Source organism: Beta vulgaris, chromosome 3, assembly GCF_026745355.1.
Source record: "Beta vulgaris subsp. vulgaris cultivar EL10 chromosome 3, EL10.2, whole genome shotgun sequence".
In the NCBI taxonomy this organism is placed as follows: Eukaryota; Viridiplantae; Streptophyta; class Magnoliopsida; order Caryophyllales; family Amaranthaceae; genus Beta; species Beta vulgaris.
Window position 1 is genome coordinate 29,403,639 of NC_079204.1, and position 18,936 is coordinate 29,422,574.

Here is an 18,936-nt window from a genome sequence, read left to right on the forward strand (position 1 = left end):
TACTAAAATATACTAAAATATATATAAATAAAGTAAAAAATATATAAATATACTAATATATATATATATATATATATATATATACTAAAATATATATAAATATACATCAAAATATATTTATAAAATTCATAAATTTACGGGGTTACATTCATTGTCCTATTAGCATATGTTCGATGAAACATATGTTGGTCAGATGTCTGTTGCATTTCAATCATATGTTCATTTGTGTGTAATATACTAAAATATTCAATAAAATGATATGAATTAATGATGGATTAATTATCATATATTTGTGTACAAATGTGTGATATTTGTTTAAATATTTTTTGTATGATTATATGATATTTATTATACTATTTACAAGTAAAATATGCACATTTTTAGGCGAATGTTCATTGTGTTACTAATATGCATTGACTAAAATCATTTTAGTTACATGATTGTTATATTTGGTCATACATTTATTGTGTGTGGGAGCATGTTCATTGTATTATTAAAATGTGTTTGTTGTCTGTTTAAAAGATTGTGTCCATTGTATTATAAACTTCAAGAATTTTGTTTTAACTATTGCTATTTTTCTTTCTTGTATCAGTTCAGTTGAACTAGTTTAGACAACTAATGATATGCTACACTGTTCAGAAGTAAGAATATCTTCTTAATGAACTCAGTAGTATTTAGTTAGCAATAAATGTTCTTTCGTAAGACCCTGGTGTTCATATGGGATATATTGTATTATTTTTTGTTATATTTCTACCTTTGGTTACATACTACATTTTAGAAACGGTTATTTCACCAAATATCCCTGATAAAAAAAATATTCACTAAATACCCCACTTTTTTCAAAATTCACCACCCTAACCTTAAAAACTTTTTCACCAGATACCCTTTTATTGACAAACGTTAGTTCTCCGTTAGCGTTTATTTACAAGTTTACCCCAAGTCAACCTAATGAATCCTAACTAACCCTAATCCTATCTCTCCCCTAACCCACCAGCCCCCCCCCCCCCCCAACAACCTAAGCCCACCACCCCCTACCCACCACAGCCCACCAGCTGTAACACCCCGATAATTCTCTTTTCTAGAAAATACTTTTATAACAAACCTTAGAGAATTACCCAGGCATTATCGCCCGTGTGATAACGTTTCGGCTTACTCAGAATTTTGCAGCGGAAAACAACTTATTAAAAATCAACTTTATTAAAACTTATGAAACCAAAAACAATTGTCAGAACTAAACACACCAACTTAAAACTGTTGTCTGAAAACATAAGCTCCTATGAAAACAACTTAAATGAAACTAGTAATACAAGAGTCTCTCCATTCCAGATTCCCCAATGATATGCATCTTCGAACTTGTAATGTCAATGCCGTCTCAACTCTGCTCCCCCGAAGGATCACCACAGGATCAATAGGCAAAGCCATGATCACAAACACAACAAGCACGTAATCAGCAAAGCTGAGTACTACATATCAGACATACATAACCCTAAACATGATACTACAAAATAACATGCAGAAATAAACAATAATAAAACATATAAATAATCTGCAGACAACTTTTACTGAACTAGACTCTAAACTTTATTTATTTCTTTAAATGGAATAGTTATTGGCGAGTTGTCTATACCAAGAAATAGGAAATATGGGAGCTACCACATATTCCAAAATGACCTGCGATATCGAGGAACCTTTAACTAATGAGGAATGGTGATCAATCCAATCCTAGAAAAGCCATGGGCTACCACCATGTACTCCAACCCTTAGTGTCCAACTCTAGACGTGCACCAGTCTAAAGTCTATAACCTATTCTCGTTTCACTTTACGTTGAATATTTTAATACTTGTGTTCACACCAACTAAGCAAATAACACATAACTAATAATCACACAATCATCACAAAATTCCCTTTTTATCTTTAGATTAACAAGTGTTCACAACTTAAGACTCCTTCAACTTCTTTTTATACTTTACTAACTTGCATGTTGAACCTAGCCAACAGTAAACTTTACCTTTATATAGGTATAACTTGTACTTACCAAATAAGATCCACGGTTCTTATAAGATAAATAAATAATACTCAAGAATCCATGTAACACATGATTCAATCTTACTTACATTAATTCACTCACGAATTAATACATAAACTGAACTTATCTGCTTGCATCAAACTTCCATACAAACATTATATATCATAAATACTTCTAGTTTACATGTAGCACACAGGCAAATAACATGTAAAACAATTCCAGTAATCATATATATGAACAAATAGAGTCCTATACATGATACTAATAAATAAAACATTCTTAGAGCATGTTTCTAAAATATAGCACGTAGACGATGTACGTACCTTGTATAAACAAATCTGTAGGCCACTTTTACGCTCTAAAAGTCTCCTACTACGAAATCTCCGCCTAGAAAATAAAATAATGAAATAAATATCTCGAACTAAAAATTTACAGCAACTTTAAAACGATCAAAACCCCCCTTAAACGTGTTTTAAAATCGTTTTTATACGTATAAACTTTCGTTATTTTTAATCCCTAGTATAGTACAACTATTCTAGTGATTAAAAATCATTTAAAACCCTTAAAATACTTATTTTCTGAAATTACAGCATTATAAATTTTATAAATCTTCTGAAAATATATTTAATACATATAAAATTATATGCTAACCAAATCTCATGATTTATACTTTATAAATATAGTTTCTAGTGATTAAAAACCCTAAAAACTATAAATTTCATAATAAAAACTGAAATAATCTTAACATATAAAATCTGGAATTTATTATACTAATATATATAATAGTCGAAATATTTTTAAGCATATAAAACAATAATTTAAATCATAAACATGCTAATTAATAATAAAATAATATAAAAACTAATGCTTTAATGGAATCTTAGAGAGGAAGAAAAGAAAAACAACCACAACAAGGAGGAGAGGAAGCGGCGGCATCAGCAGCAGCACAAGGACCGGCGGCGCAGCGGTTTCTTGGTAATCAAAGTTTGTGACGTTTCTTGTTCAACAAGAAACGTTACTTGAAGAAGAAGAAACAATTTTTTAGAGTAAATCAAAGATGGCGCACAAAGGAGAAGAGAGAGAAGGAAAGGCGCCGAGTGAGAGAGAAGGAGGAGAGAGAAATAAAGTGTGTAGGGTAAAATTTGGGTTTTTAGGATATTTAAATAGAGGCTTTTCCTTTTGGACTTAGGAAAAGAGATTTTAATAAATAAAATTTGATGACTAATAAGATGGGCTCATTAGGACTTTAGTCATCAAATAACCTTTCCCTTTTTATCACTTTTGGGCTTTCGATTCCATTAAGCTTCCTTTTCAAATACTTTTAATAATTAAAACTCTTATTAAAACATGCTTAATTAAAACATTACAAATTTTATTAAGCTATGAAAAATATTTTTAGTTGACTTTTAAAATAGTCAACCCTTTTTAAAAGTCAAATCATTTTCCAAACTCATTTGGATTTAAATATAACTACATAATAAATACTTTAATATATTTATGAAAATCCTTTAAAATTGTGGGGGATTACACCAGCCCCCCTCCCAAGCAGCCGTGCCTCCCCCTCCCCCGCAGAAGCGCCTCCCCCTCCCCTCTCCCCCGCAGCCACACCTCCCGCCTTCCAATCCCGATCCCACCACCTCCACCCCTTCGAATCCCGAGCCCACCACCCCCACCCCGCATCAAATTCGGGGCAAACTGAAAAGTAGAAAAAACTCGCCGGCGAACTGGTGTTGAACTGACGAGTGTGAGGGAGTGGGAGGTGCGAGGGAGGGAGGCGGAAGGGGAGGCGCGAGGGAGGTCGAGGGGAGGGGGTTGTCGGAGAAGGGGGTCTGCGTGGGGGCTGCCGGGGAGGGGGAGGGGGTGGGGCTGGTGGGTCTAGGTTTGGGAGGCTGGGGTTGGGTTAGGGGGAGATAGAGTTAGGATTTTTAGGGTTTACTTAGGATTTAGTTAGGTTTATTTAGGATTTTTTAGATTTTAATTAGTTAATTAGTTAATGAAGCACTAACATCCGTTAGTCAAAAGGGTAATTTGGATAATTTTTTTAAAGGTCAGGGTATCTGTGGAATTTTTTTAAAAGGTCAGGGTCTCTGGTGAATTTTGAAAAAAGTGCGGGTATTCAGTGAATAAATTTTTTTGTCAGGGGTATTTGGTGAATAATTTTTTTTGTCAGGGGTATTTGGTGAAATAACCATTTTAAAAATCACCATCTTTTATAATTACTTATTTTCTAGAATTATATAACTATTCAGTTGATTTATTCATTATAGATACTATGTTAACGTTGTCTTGCAAAAATAATATTTGTACATTACAAAGAATAATGTTGACAACATAAATATCCACGGCAACGAACATGTAAGTAATATGAAAGAACGTATGAAGAACTTAGATGAAGAAACTAACAATTTGAATTAACATTAGGTTAAATGAAGTGAGACATGAACAATAGTAAATTTGAAACATATTTTGAAATTTAAAATTTGAACTTTGAACTTTGAAAATCATCGACAATTTTGAATTTTGAAAATTTGTAAACATAGTGAATTCTAGAATAAGTCGAAAATGTTCAATCCAAAATTACAAATGTTCATTCAACAGAAAAATTGTGTTTATAACACTAAATTTTTCATAAATGTTCATTCTGAAATTGTAAATGTTCATCAACAATAGCGTGTGTTCATTATACTACAATGTTCATTGAAATAGACAAGATGTTTATTAGTTTGCAACGCATATGGGTGAAAAGTTGAGGAAAAAGATATTAAGGTGGGTCCCACAAATGTTCAATTAAAATTGCAAATGTTTATTGGAATAACAAAACGGTACCATTTTGTACAATTTGCACCTAGAGGAAGGTGCAACAATGGGCACCGTCGAATTTGCGTCCAGACTACCCTTTGGCTATGCTTCAGCTATTTATGTTTTCATTTATTATTATTTTACTTTAAATGGTAACACCAAATATCACTTGGTTTAGTTGTTATGACTTTAGTATATAAACTTGAAATCATGAGATCAAATTTTATACAATGCATTTTTTTTTATTGTATCATGATTACATGGAGTATAACACCATCATGCGGATTGAAACTTGACTTTTACTGGATATAACGTAGTTTACTGATTTTCAATAATTAAATTTGGACTTCTTTCTACCAAGTTATATTATTTCCAGTTGCAATGAACAAGTTTGTTTAGATTCCCCCCAAAACTTCTCTACTACACCTTACAAAAGGTTAGGTACTCGGTTTATGGTTATTTAAACAGGGTCAAATGAGGGTTGGTTTGCTTTTGGGTTGAATCGAATGCGGGTCGAGTTATAGTGGATTACATGTCTGGTTAGGGTAAAGATACAGGTCAGTGACCCCCTTTTATCAAGTTTTTTTGTATTCTTCATTTGCATACTATTTTATTTTTAGTATGATATAATATCAGTATTAGTAGTTGTAGATACATAATTGTATCTCCCCGTTTAGAACATGTATGCGTGTTTTTATTGCTTACACGGGATGAATACAGATTTAACTTTCTCATTGTAATGGTTTTAGTTTTGAAAAATAAAGAAGTCATCAACAAGTCTTTAAAAGTAGACTCATAAACCTAATTAGATTTTAGAAAGTACAACTTATGGACTTATCCAATATAGATTTCTCCACAATTGGTCAATAAACCAAATGTAGAGTAAACATAGAGTTTGGGGGTGAGGGTACCAATATAATCAGATTTCAAATCCTCACATTATTGGCATATACTTACGAATATACGATTAATGTTCGAGTTTTATCAAAATAAATAACCACGCAATATATTTATGCAATACAAAAATTAATCTATGTTGGTTCATTAAACACATAAAAGACTAATTTTAGTAACATATGCAATCAAATTACTAGGAACTTAACAGGTTGTCCAAATTATCTGAATTAAGTATTGGAACATTTTATTTAGGTCATTGATAAGAAAAAAAAGACATATGCGATGATGAAAGTGATAAAGCATATAACATGCATATGAATATAATAATTTATATAGGAAAAGAAATATATAAAAGTAGATTGTTATTAAAATAAGAATTAAATTAAAATTGACCCTCAAGATTTATACCTTTGTCTCATGTGTCTTGAGTAACAATCTGCAGGAGGTAGCGGTGTTCATGGATGGTTAACCGTCCCAAATTAACATTTCGATTCGGGAGCCGAAAGTTTCGGCTCACTCTTCTTGCCAACTGTGACCGTTTAGAATGGTTACCGCCTAAGCAATTAACAGTTTCCGGTACGGTTTTCTGGTTAACCATTATTTAACTTATACTATTATATTTTACTTAATGTAAATATGCATTTTCTATTTTTTGTGCATATACTTTAAATATTATATATACGCTAATATAAATTGTATTATAAAGTGGATAATAAATATATTGAAAAATGTTATAAAACACTAAGAATTTACTTTATTTCCTATTATAGTATTTATTTTAGTGCTAAAGTTTCCAAATAATCACATACTTCCTCTAATTGTTGTTACTTAATAGCAAATATTAGAATTAATTTAATTGTTGAAAAATATTTCATAATAATAAAATAACTGAAAAAATATTTTGGTTTTTTATTAACCGTTTACTCAAAAACCATAAACGTAACCACATCGTTTATATTTTTGTCGGTTCGGTCGCTGCACCATAAAATTTTCTTTTATCGGTACGGTTGCCACCCATTTAGACCGATTTTTCGATTTTCCGTATGATTTTTCAGTTTTGATTTTTTATGAACACTCCTAGCAGGAGGTACAACCTTGAAACTTGAAGTATGAAATTAATGGAGTTTGAGTGTTTGTTGTACAGAGTTTAGAGAGTATTTTGAAAGCATTGAAGTATCGTGGTAAAACTGTAACACCTCGAAATTCTCTCTGTTTCGAAATATGTTTTCAATGTAAACCTTAGAGAATCATCAAAGCATTATCGCCTGTGCGATAACATATCAGCTTGTTTAGAATTTTGCAGCGGAAAACATAATAAATAAAATTTATAAATAAAACTTAGTCAACCAAAAAGTCAAGTCTAAAAAAATTCAAACCCAAAAAGTCAAAGTCAACGACAATAGTCAACTACGAAAAGTAAAAGTCAAAGTATGATAAAACAATCTACACAAGCTCTCCGATCCCGAACCCATGATGCATCATCTTCAAACCTGTAGATGGACGATGCACTATTGATCCCCAAAGACTGCTCACCAGGAGGGTCATCACAGGATCAATAAGGCATAGCCATGATCAAAACACACAAAGCACGTAATTAACAAAGTCGAGTACTACATACTTAAAGAAATAAATAATAAACAATCCTAACATGATACTAATAAATAACAAGCAGGGATAAAGAATAATAAAATAACACTGCATACTACTTTTACTGAACTAAATTTCACAACTAATAGATTAATTAATTTAGCTGGAATAGTCAATGGAACAAGTTGTCTAAACTAAAATCAGACTTCCCTTTAGAAGACAAAATACGGGAGCGACTCTGGATTCCCATGGCCTATGATATCGAGAAACCTTTAAAATAAAAATAGGACACGATGATCAAACTGTTCCCAAGAAAAGCCATGGGCTACCACCATATACTCCAACTCATACTTGTCCAACACTTTAGACGTGCACAAATCTAAATCTATTCCTATCCACGTTTCACTTTACATGATTATTAATTTATTCACTTGTTATGACTCACAAATTGTAACACCCCGATAATTCTCTCTTTCTAGAAAATACTTTTATAATAACCTTAGAGAATTACCCAGGCATTATCGCCCGTGTGATAACGTTTCGGCTTACTCAGAATTTTGCAGCGGAAAACAACTTACTAAAAAACAACTTTATTTCATATTTATATGTAAAAATAATTCCAGTCATCATATATATGAACAAATAGAGTCCTATACATGATACTACTAAATAAAATACTCTTAGAGCATGCTTCTAAATCACATAGCACGTAGACGATGTACGTACCTTGTATAAACCAATCGGTAGGCTACTTTTACTCGCTAAAAGTCTCCTACGACGAAATCTCCGCCTAGAAAATAAAGTAACGAAAATAAATATCCCGAATTAAAATTTACAACAACTTTAAAACGATCAAAACCCCCTTAAACGTGTTTTAAAATCGTTTTTACGTACCAAACTTTCGTTATTTTTAATCCCTAGTATAGTACAACTTTTTTAGTGATTAAAAATCCTTTAAAACTCTCTAAATACTTATTTTTCTGAAATTACATCACTTATAAAATTTAATAAATCTTTTGAAAATATATTCAATATATATATAATAATATACTAAGTAAATCTCATGATTTATACTTTACATATATAGTTTCTAGTAATTAAAAACCCTAAAAACTATAAATTTCATGATAAAAAGTAAAATAAACTTAACATAATAAATCTGAAATTTATCATAATAATAGTCATGATAACCGAAAATTATTTATATAAATAAAACAGTATTTTAATTCATAAACATGATAAATATCAATATAATAACATAAAAACTAGTATTTTAATGGAATCTTAGAGAGGAAGAAAGAAAACAACCACAACAATGGAGGGAAGGAAGGCGCCGGACAGCACAGCAGCAATAGGGCACCGGCGGTCAGCGGTTTCGGCTCTTGAAAAGGATTTGTGATGTTTCTTGTTGAACAAGAAACGTTACTTGAAGAAGAAAAAACGAATTTTTGAGAGAGGAAGATGAAGAAAACGACGCACAAAGAGGAGAGAGAGAATGCCGAGTGAAAGAAAGAGGAATCACGTGAGTCTTGGAGAAAATAAGTGTGTAGGGTAAAATAATTGGGTTTTTAGGATATTTATATAATGGCTTTTACTTGTGGGCTTAGGATAAGAGATTTTAATTAATGAAGCTTGATGACTAACAAGATGGGCTATTTAAGACTTTAGTCATCAAATGACTCTTTCCCTTGTTATCACTTTTTGGGTTTTCGATTTCATTAACTACCTTTTCAATATACTTTTAATATTTAAAACTCTTATTGAAACATGCTTAATTAAAATATTTCAAATTTTATTAAGCTATGAAAAATAATTTCAGTTGACTTTTAAAATAGTCAACCCTTTTTAAAAGTCAAATCATTTTTCAAACTCATTTGGATTTAAATATAACTACATAAATACTTTAATATAATTATGAAAATTCTTTAAAATTGTGGGGGATTACACAAATAGGACAAATAATATAATCATCCAACAATCATAACTTCCATTTTTATCTTAGGATTAGATAAGTTGATAAATCAACAACTTAACAACCCAATATTAATTTCAACTTTAATCAATAACCTTTCTTTATTTGTTGAACCTAGTCAACAACCAACCCGCGTTTCATAGGTGTAATAATCAACTTACCAAATAAGACCCTTGGTCCTCATAAAGTAATATAATAATCAAAAGTGAACAATATGATTCAGTCATGATCCAACCAATATATATATTAATCCCTCATATGAATTAATAAGATAAAGTTTTCAAATCTCATATGTTTGCATCAATCTTCTATACAAACATAATATAAATACCATAACCAACATGTTTCACACAACGGCATAAACATGTAGATCCAACTTTAATAGAAATTACATATGAACTATAAATAGTTCCCAATACCTGATACTATATAATCCTCATCCTTAGAATCGTGATACTAATTCAATCAAACATAGGTATGTACGTATCTTGTATAGACAAATTGAGAGGTCACTTTCACAACCTTAAAAGTCGCCTGAAGAGAATTTTCATCCTAAAACAACCAATATAAATCCACAATCAATCCCTTATAAAATTACAGCAATAATAAAATACTTTAAATCCTTCTTAAATGTGTTTAAACTTTTTCCATCATTAAAACTTGATTATTAAAACCTCCTAACATAGTGCTACTACACTAATTGTTAAAGAACTCTCAAAACTCATGTTTTAAATTCATAAAACTTCATCATCAACACTCTCTTTAAATTTCCAGCAACATATAACAGATTAAAACTCTTTTTATACATACTTAAACATATTTAATAATAATAATAATCAATTTCATAAACTATAATATACTACTATGATTTTTCAACCTTTAAAACCCTAAAAATCCATGCTTTGATAATTAAAAAATCCAATTCAAACATAATAAGTAAATCTGAAATTTTATTTCTTCAATACATAAATTATATAAACTTAGATTCACAATTAAATCATCAAACTATAACTTTTTAAACAAAAACATATTAAAATAAATCTTAAAAATATAAACTTTGCATTAAAATAAAACTTGAGGAGGAAGAAATTAATCAAATCAAGAAGAGGAGGAAGGAAAGACTGGCGGCCAAGGCGGCAACACAACGACGACGAGGCTGGTGGTCGGCGAGAGCGGCGGCCGGCAACGAAGAGGAGGAGAAAACGTGAGAGAGAAGAAAGAAAAGAAAGAGAGAGGAGAGAGAGAGAGAGAAAATAAGTTGTGTGGGAATATTTGGGGTTTATTATGGGTTTTTTTTTATAGTCTCCTCTTGTGGGTTTGGGAAAAGGTGATTGGACTCAAATTAGAGTTTGATAATTGATGAATTTAGTGTTTGGGTTCCTCATACCCAACTAGAAATCCTTTTCCAAATTCAAAAAGTGTTTTAAGGTTCTCAAATATTTTTCAAAGCATGTCTAGACAAAATGTTCAACTTCTTTAAATCATTAAAATAATTCATTTGACTTTCAAATAGCCAACCTTTGAAGAAATAAAACATTTAAATACTAATATATATTTAAATATAAAAACTATACGTTAAAATATATTTATACCATTCATAAATTTACAGGGGATTACAAAAATGCTCGTAGAATACAAGGTCCATTTACAGGAAAGCAATTTCGAAAATTGGGTGCAGGAGATAAAATAAGGTTTGATCTCCGCGCACGGTGGCTATGCCCGACGCAACCTTCCTGTGTCGCGCATGTGCTTCCTCATTTTGGCGTTTCGTTGATTGTCTTGATGTTGCTCGTGCACATCCTGGTGCACTTCAGGCATCCGGCTGTGTGGTGCACAACCGCATATCTCACCAAATATTGTTTGTTAAAAAATTCTTTATCGTTAATCATATAATATCTTTTAGGTCCAAAAATCAATTATTTTAAGAAATAAAAATATGTTTTTCATAAAATCTTTTCATTTAAAAAATATAATTAATTATTAGAAAAATTAATACATATTAAAAATATAATTAATTATCATGAATAATTAATTAGACTTTTAGAAGATGGGCTTTAATAATGTAATTGATTATCATGAATATATAATTGGGCTTCTAAAACTATGCTTGGAATAATAAGCAGACTTTATGGTCTTAAATCAATTTGAGCTTAGCTTGTTGGACTGCTCTTCCTTTGGACAAGACCAATTAGGACGACAAATGATACTAAATGTAGAGACACGATTTTGTGTCTATAGAAGCCCCCACTTTGACTAAGGTTCGTGAAACCGAAAGCCAAGGTATTCTATGTCGGGACAGAGAATAATTTTTAGATGCTCTGCAGTCTAAAATCGGTCTATAAATCATCAGTTTCTACAAAACAAAGATAGTCTGCAAGACGACAACTACAAGCAATGTGATTAGCCTGCAAGAGAAGATGTTAGCAGATAGGTGCAAACAACTTAGATAATAATGCACATAATGATGGAATGATGCAAACATAAATTCTCTAAGGATGCATGAGACGCTACGCAAGATCAGGGTTATGCAAGCTAAGAAGATAGATAGATTGAATGATATGCAAGGTAAGGGTTATGCAAAGCTAAGAAAACTGGAGTCATGGAGATAGATTGATTTTTGAAAACTGTTTTCGTAAAAGTCGAGGTCCGCAAGTAAGATCCATAGATTATAACTTTTCGAAGTTTGGTTTAGAGGAACCACCACATATGTAAGAATCCACTACTTTAAAAAAGCTTGTCTTGAATTAGGTTGTAACACCCCCAAAATCCATACACGTCTAGTCGCATCGACTTTGGGAGCGTTACCGCCACGATGAAGCGCAAGGCTTATTTAGAAGGAATGTTAACTCAAATCATTGTCTCAAAAACTGAAATGCGTCGGAAATAAATAAGTAATTACAACTCGGGAATCATCAATGACTCCTTTTATTCAAACCATAAACTAATTAAGTAAATCATAATAATCTTATAATACTTAATTAAAACACTTTAAAGTTCAAAGACTAAGGACTATCCCCCGTATGCTCGGTATCATGCAACATCACTAGTACACCGAGTCTTCTCCCCATTGTAGCATCAATGGTTCATCACAGGTCAACAAACACATAATAACACACAAGCAGCTATGCTGAGTACATAGTAAACCATTGAATGCATTCAACCATAAACAAAGTAATAAAGAACAATCCTAAACATGATACTACAATAACATTACATCCTTTACTCTTTATTTAGTTGGCAGCGAATGGACACCGTCATCTTACTAGAATCATACGGGCTACTTAATCCTTAATAGAAAACTTGGTCTATTAGATGAAATGCAAATACAGTTTCGTTCCTTCTCACATCCATCACCTTAGTATGCATACCCCCAAGATCGTACGGAACCTTATGCCTACTTGAGTTATCAAATTTATAAGGACACTACTGTCGTCATAGTAGGCCTGCGTAGGAGTGTAGAACAAGTCCTACACTCCCCCCATTGTTCATCACTTGTAGGGAGTCCAACTACAAGTTTATTGTCATAGTTCATTCTTAATATTGTCCATCATATCACAATAACATAGAATCGTTTAACATGTTCTCTTAGATACAATACTCAAATCTTTTCTCTTGTAACACTCTTGTTACACCATGGATCAAATAATACGAATTCAATGCTCATGTTCATAATACGATAGAATTACGCATTTCAATGCCACATATCGATTTCCAATCATAAACATGTTACCAAACAATCTCAACAATCAAAATTGTTCCCTATCATGATTCTAGGTTATGATAGAATAAATCACAACCTAATCATGATACTAGTACTAGCAACTAAACTGGTACGCGTACGTACCTTGTAACGTAGAATTTTCGCTGTCTTAACCAAACATTCCGCTTATGAAATTGGGACATAAACGATTAAGTAAGTACTTCAGTGCTACGTCTTTGATAATATTATCAACTAAAACGTGACTAACTATAACGACTTAGTAATTCGAATTATAAACGATAGTTAATCTCATTGTTTATTAACTTCCTTTTCTTTTCTATTCTATTGAGTTTAGCGTCTTTTAAGAGTCAATGTTAGTGAGCCAAACTGATTTTAGTTAGTTTAATACTCCTAAAATCAAGTTCGAATAGCAAAGGTCATAATAACATTCCATCTAAAATCAATAAACTACTTTCTTTACTTCCCACCTTACTTAATTACAACACCTTAAATCAGATTTACAACATAAATCAGATCAATAACTTAAACTAATTATACAACCTAATTAATTACTAATTTACTCAAATTGCAAATTAATTACTTACAAATTAAATTAACATAAAAACATAATATACAATATTAAACTAATATAATGTATACTATACATATTGGGGTTTAATACCACTAAACTCGCCGGCAAAAATCATCGGCGACGTGATTCCGGCAGCTCTTGCTCTCGCACCGTACGCATGACACACTCCGGATCTTGGCCCTCGCGTGACTCGCACCCACAATTGCGACATTACTTCGCTCGCACCACATTCAGATTCGTCACACAGCGCGACTTCGTCGAAGGCTCGCACAACCCCTCGAGCCTCTCGCACCACTCGCTTGACTTCGACTCCTTGGTTCGAGCACACAACAACGACCCCCACAACGAACACCACACACACAAACCAACCCTCGCACAAACCCTCGACACGACTCGCACAACCTTGCTCGCACAACCCTCGTCGCACGAACCCTCGACCCTTGCGCTCGACCCCTCGCTCGCACAACTTCGCACCACCCGACCGCTCGAATCACGACCCTCTACACTCGACACTCACTCGAGCACTCTGCTGCTCGCACACTACTTCGTCGAAGGCAACGAGAGATAAGGACAAAGAAGAGAGAGAACAGCGAGGGAGAGGAAGGGAGAGGAGAGAGAATTTGAGAGAGAAGGGAGAGAGACGGTTGAGAGGGAGGTTTAGAATTAGGGTTCCTTTACTTTTTTTTTTTCTGATTTTTATTCTTATTCTCTCTATTTATAGTATGGCATATCTAGGTCTAGTAGAACTCGATTTAATTTATTAATTTCGAAATTAAACTAAACCGAACTATAATAGAATTACATTAAAATTGTAAACGTACTCAAACTGTATTATTATTATTCTATCATATTTTTTGTAATTAATACTAAAATACCTTTCAGTTATATTCTTTATAATTTCTTATTTATAAAGAATTAACTCCAAAAATACGGAGTATTACATAGGCACTCTAAGTCGAGATAATAAGTGTAATACTCCGTATTTTTGGGAGTTATTCTTTATAAATAAGAAAATATAAAAAAATATAATCGAAAATATTTTAATATTATTTACAAAATAATACAGTTTAGGTAAGCCTATAGTTATAACTTAATTATGCAACATACTTAGTATGCCTAATTATATTAAGGTTTGGTTTTATTTTTTTTTCGAAATAAACAAATAAGAAATATGAAGTTGATTTGAAAACAAATCCTATTAGACTTAGGTTTGCCACCCTAAAAATAGGAAAGAAGAGAAAAAAATAATAAAGAAATCAGAAAACCCTAGCTAATCAACTATTCTTTTCCCCAAAGATTTTCTCTCCTCCTTATTTCTTCCCACATGTTTTCTCTCTGCTCTCCTCTACCTTCCTTCCTTCCTTTTTCTTTGCATCTGAGAACCCCCTCGTCGGCGTTCGGAAAGGGACAAAGGTCGTCAGTGGTTCGCGTCGCTGCCGGAGGTTCACATTTGTTGCTGGCATTTCGCGCTACCCGTTGGAAATCGCAAGATGGTGCTGCACATCAGTCGAGTGTCGAAGGCTCACGCGAGGCAGTTGTCGCACAGAGGCCGGAGTTGCGAGTTCGTGTGGTCGAGCGAGGTAAGCGTCGCGCGGAGGCTGGAGAGAGAGAGGGAGAGGTTGTTCGAACGTGCGTGAGTTTGCGCGTGAGGATTGTGGCTGGTTTGTCGAGTAGCACGCGAGAGTAGCGCTGTCCAGCTGAACAGTCGGAAGTCGCGAGTTGGTGGTAGGCGTGGTCTTCGTCGTCGGCCGCCGGTGGTCTCTAGTGGTCTCCGGTGGTTATCTTGTCTTTTCTTTTCCTATTTTTTAAATCATTATATATAATATGATGTTGTAATTAAAATGTAATTTGATTAAAATGTAATTTAATTTAGTTGTAAGTTGATTTAAGTTGTAAATCTAATTATGTTTTGTAATTATAAGTAAGGTATAAAGTTAGTAAAAGAAATCAAATTATTAGTTATAGTTGTAATGTTATAATAATCTTATTATTCAAATATGATTTTTGGTAGTACTTGGATATGTTGGTTAAGTGGAGTTGTAAAGGTAATATAGTAAAAGTTAAAGAAATCAGATTGTTGAGTACACTATTAGTTCTTAGGACGTTTTTAATTCTCAATTATGTTTTAAAAAATTATACGTATGTATAGTGGGTTAAGTTTTGGCACTATGACTAAGTATAGTATAAGTTAACAAAAGTCAGTTTGCACATTGTTATTGGTTCTTAAAAGGTGTTAGTTTCAATAGAGTTATGGAAAAAAAAGAAGAAGAAGTGGACAACAAGAGTAGTTATTTTTATATTCCGAAACACTAAGTCTTATATAGTTAGTCACGTTGTCTTATGTTCATAATATCAAGGAAGTAGCACTGATATATTTTCTTATTCGATTAGGTCCTGATTTCCTAAGCGGAGCGTTTAAATAGTCAGCGAAAATTCTTCGTTTCAAGGTACATTCTCGTACCAGTTCAGTTGCATATGCTAGTATTATGTTAGGTAATGAATTATTTCATTGGAACCTAGAATCATGATATGGAACGATTGTATGGTTGTGATTGATGAGATTGTTTGGTAGCATGAAATGGATTGAAATCTATATGTAATCTTGATTGTATGACTTGTGAATTGGATCGCGTTGTTATTTAAATGCACAATTCTATCGTATCATAACCATGAAAAGTATTGGATTGATATCCTTTGATTTACGGTGTAACAAGGATGTTACAAGAATTGAAGAATTGAGCAATGTAGCTAAGAAAGAACATTAAATGATTATATGTTTAATATGGTGTGAATGGACAATACTAAGAAAGGATTTTGGCAATAAACTTGTAGTTGGACTCTCTACAAGTGATGAACAGTTGAGGGAGTGTGAGACTTGTTCTACACTCCTACGCAGGCCTATTGTGACAACAGTAGTGTCCTTATGAATTTTGATAACTCAAGTAGGCGTAAGGTTCCATATGATCTTGGGGGTATGCATACTAAGGTAATGGATGTGGGACGGAACGAAATCGTATTTGCATTTCATCTAATAGACCAAGTGGTCTATTAAGGATTAAGTAGCTTGTATGATTCTAGTAAGATAACGATGCCCGTTCGCTGCCAACTAATTATAAAAGTGATGAATGTGATACTATCGTAGTATCATGTCTAGGAACGATTCTTATTGTTTTGTTTATGATTATTATATTATCTCAATGTTTTACTATGTACTTAGCATATCTGATTGTGTTGTGTTATTTGTTGACCTGTGATTAACCATTGATGCTACAATGGGAGCAGACTAGGTGTGCTGGTGTTCCTGCATGAGATTGAGCATACAAGGGATATTCTCTAGTCTTTAAACTTTATAACGTTTGTGGTTAAACATTATAGAACTATTATGATTTACTTAGTTTGTAGTTTAAATAAAATGGGGTCGTTGATGATTCCCGAGTTGTAGTTTACATTTTTATTTTCGCTGCAGTTTAGTTTTCATAATAATGATTTAAGTAATTAAATGTTTTATTTCAATAAGCCTTGCGTTTCACCGCGGCGGTAACACTCCCAAAGTTGATGCGACGTAGTTTAGACGTGTATGGATTTTGGGGGTGTTATAATAAGTTCTTTGTGTGAGCATTTGGAATTTCTTCACTAGGGAGTTCATACAAGCAAAGTCAGATATTGCCAGAGACAATGGAAGCATCGAAGAGTCCTTCAGGGACAAAGAGAGTTTGGATTGAAAATAAAAGGTTAAATTTGTTACTCAAATAGATATAGGTTGGAAAAGAATTTGACATGGCTAGGTTCAGACTCGAGTCTATGTTGGAGATCTAGAAAGAGTAGGCTTCTCAAATCATGAGACTGTGATTATTTTTTTTTATTGAAGTGGTAGTAAGATTTAAGAATGCAACTAAAAAAATACAGAGGTAGTAAGATTTAAGAATGCCACTAGGGACGAAACTCATCACGAGGATCATGCGATCTTTTTCTTTGTTAAGTGGAAAACCTAGACATAATGTTAAGTTGCCTCACCAAGCTGGAAAAGAAAAAGAAAAAGAAAAAGAGAAGAGCACTACTTCCCCTCTCTCCTCCCTACTCTCAAAAACCCTAGCCTCCATTGTTGATTTTTAAAGGGGCTTCCATCGGTTTTTACCGTTGGAAAGCCCCCACCTTTGTTTTTTATTTGTTTTTAGGTTTCCAATAACGATTTCTCCCTCGAAAGAAAGGGTTTTCGATCTCCTTCGTAAGAAAAGAAAAGGTTTTTCGATCTCCTTCGAAAGACAAGGTTTTTCGACCTCCTTCGAAAGACAAGGTTTTTCTCCTCTTTTAGAGGGGAAATTTCTACAGGTTATAATCCGGGATACTAGATCTAATGGATTGCCGTGAAATTATTTTGTTGGTGAAAAATTATGCGGGATCACAAAGGTTACCAATTTTTCGAATACGGTCAGATGAATCCGACGGAAATCATCCTCACGACTACAAGGGATCGTTAGATTGTCTCTCCAACAAAGCTGTATTTTCCAGCGATATAAGCGGGAGATGTTCCACATTGCAAGATTTGTTTGTCGATCGTAGTTTTTATGAAGGAAATTTTTGTTTGATTCAACTTATGTATTTGTTTGATTCGATTGCTTATGTAGATGTCGTATGACTTTTTATTAATGAATTAATTTTACTATTCAAAAAAAAAAAAGCTGGCAAAAAGAGAACCTTCCAACCTCAAGGTTGGGGGTTCGATTCCTACTAGGAGCACTTTGGGAGAGGGTTTCCCATTAGCATCCCTCCAAACTCAAAGTGTCTGCCCGCAAACCCAGGCTAAATTAACCTGCGAGAGGTATCGGTTTGATAGGGGCTTTCATCTTATCATGGGGTCCCTAGTGCCCCCCTCCAAAAAAATATTTAGTTGCCTCACTCCTCCATTTCTAATGAAAAATTTTAGTTTTATATCGTCACAAACTAAAATCCTCTTTTTTGACACAATTTTTCAGACTACATATTGTAGCGCTATTGTATGACTTTAATTAATAAAATGTTACTGTTCCTTCTAGATAACATTTATAAAAAAATTCTTAAAGATAATTATAAATGATTCTAAAAAAGAAAAAATTACGAAATCATAATGAGGCAAGACTAGGGGTGTTCGCGGTTTGGGTTGGTGCGGTTTGGGATGTAACCCAACCCAAACCGCAAATATACGGTTTGGCATTTTCCCAACCCAAACCGCACCGCACTTTTTCCCAAACCAACCCAAACCGAACCGCGCAAAACGGTTTGGTGCGGTTTGGTTTGCGGTTTAACCATTTTTTTTGCTCCGCAACATTAATTTTTTTAATCTAAGAGTAAAAAAATTATTAAATAAATATAAAGAGTCCAAATAA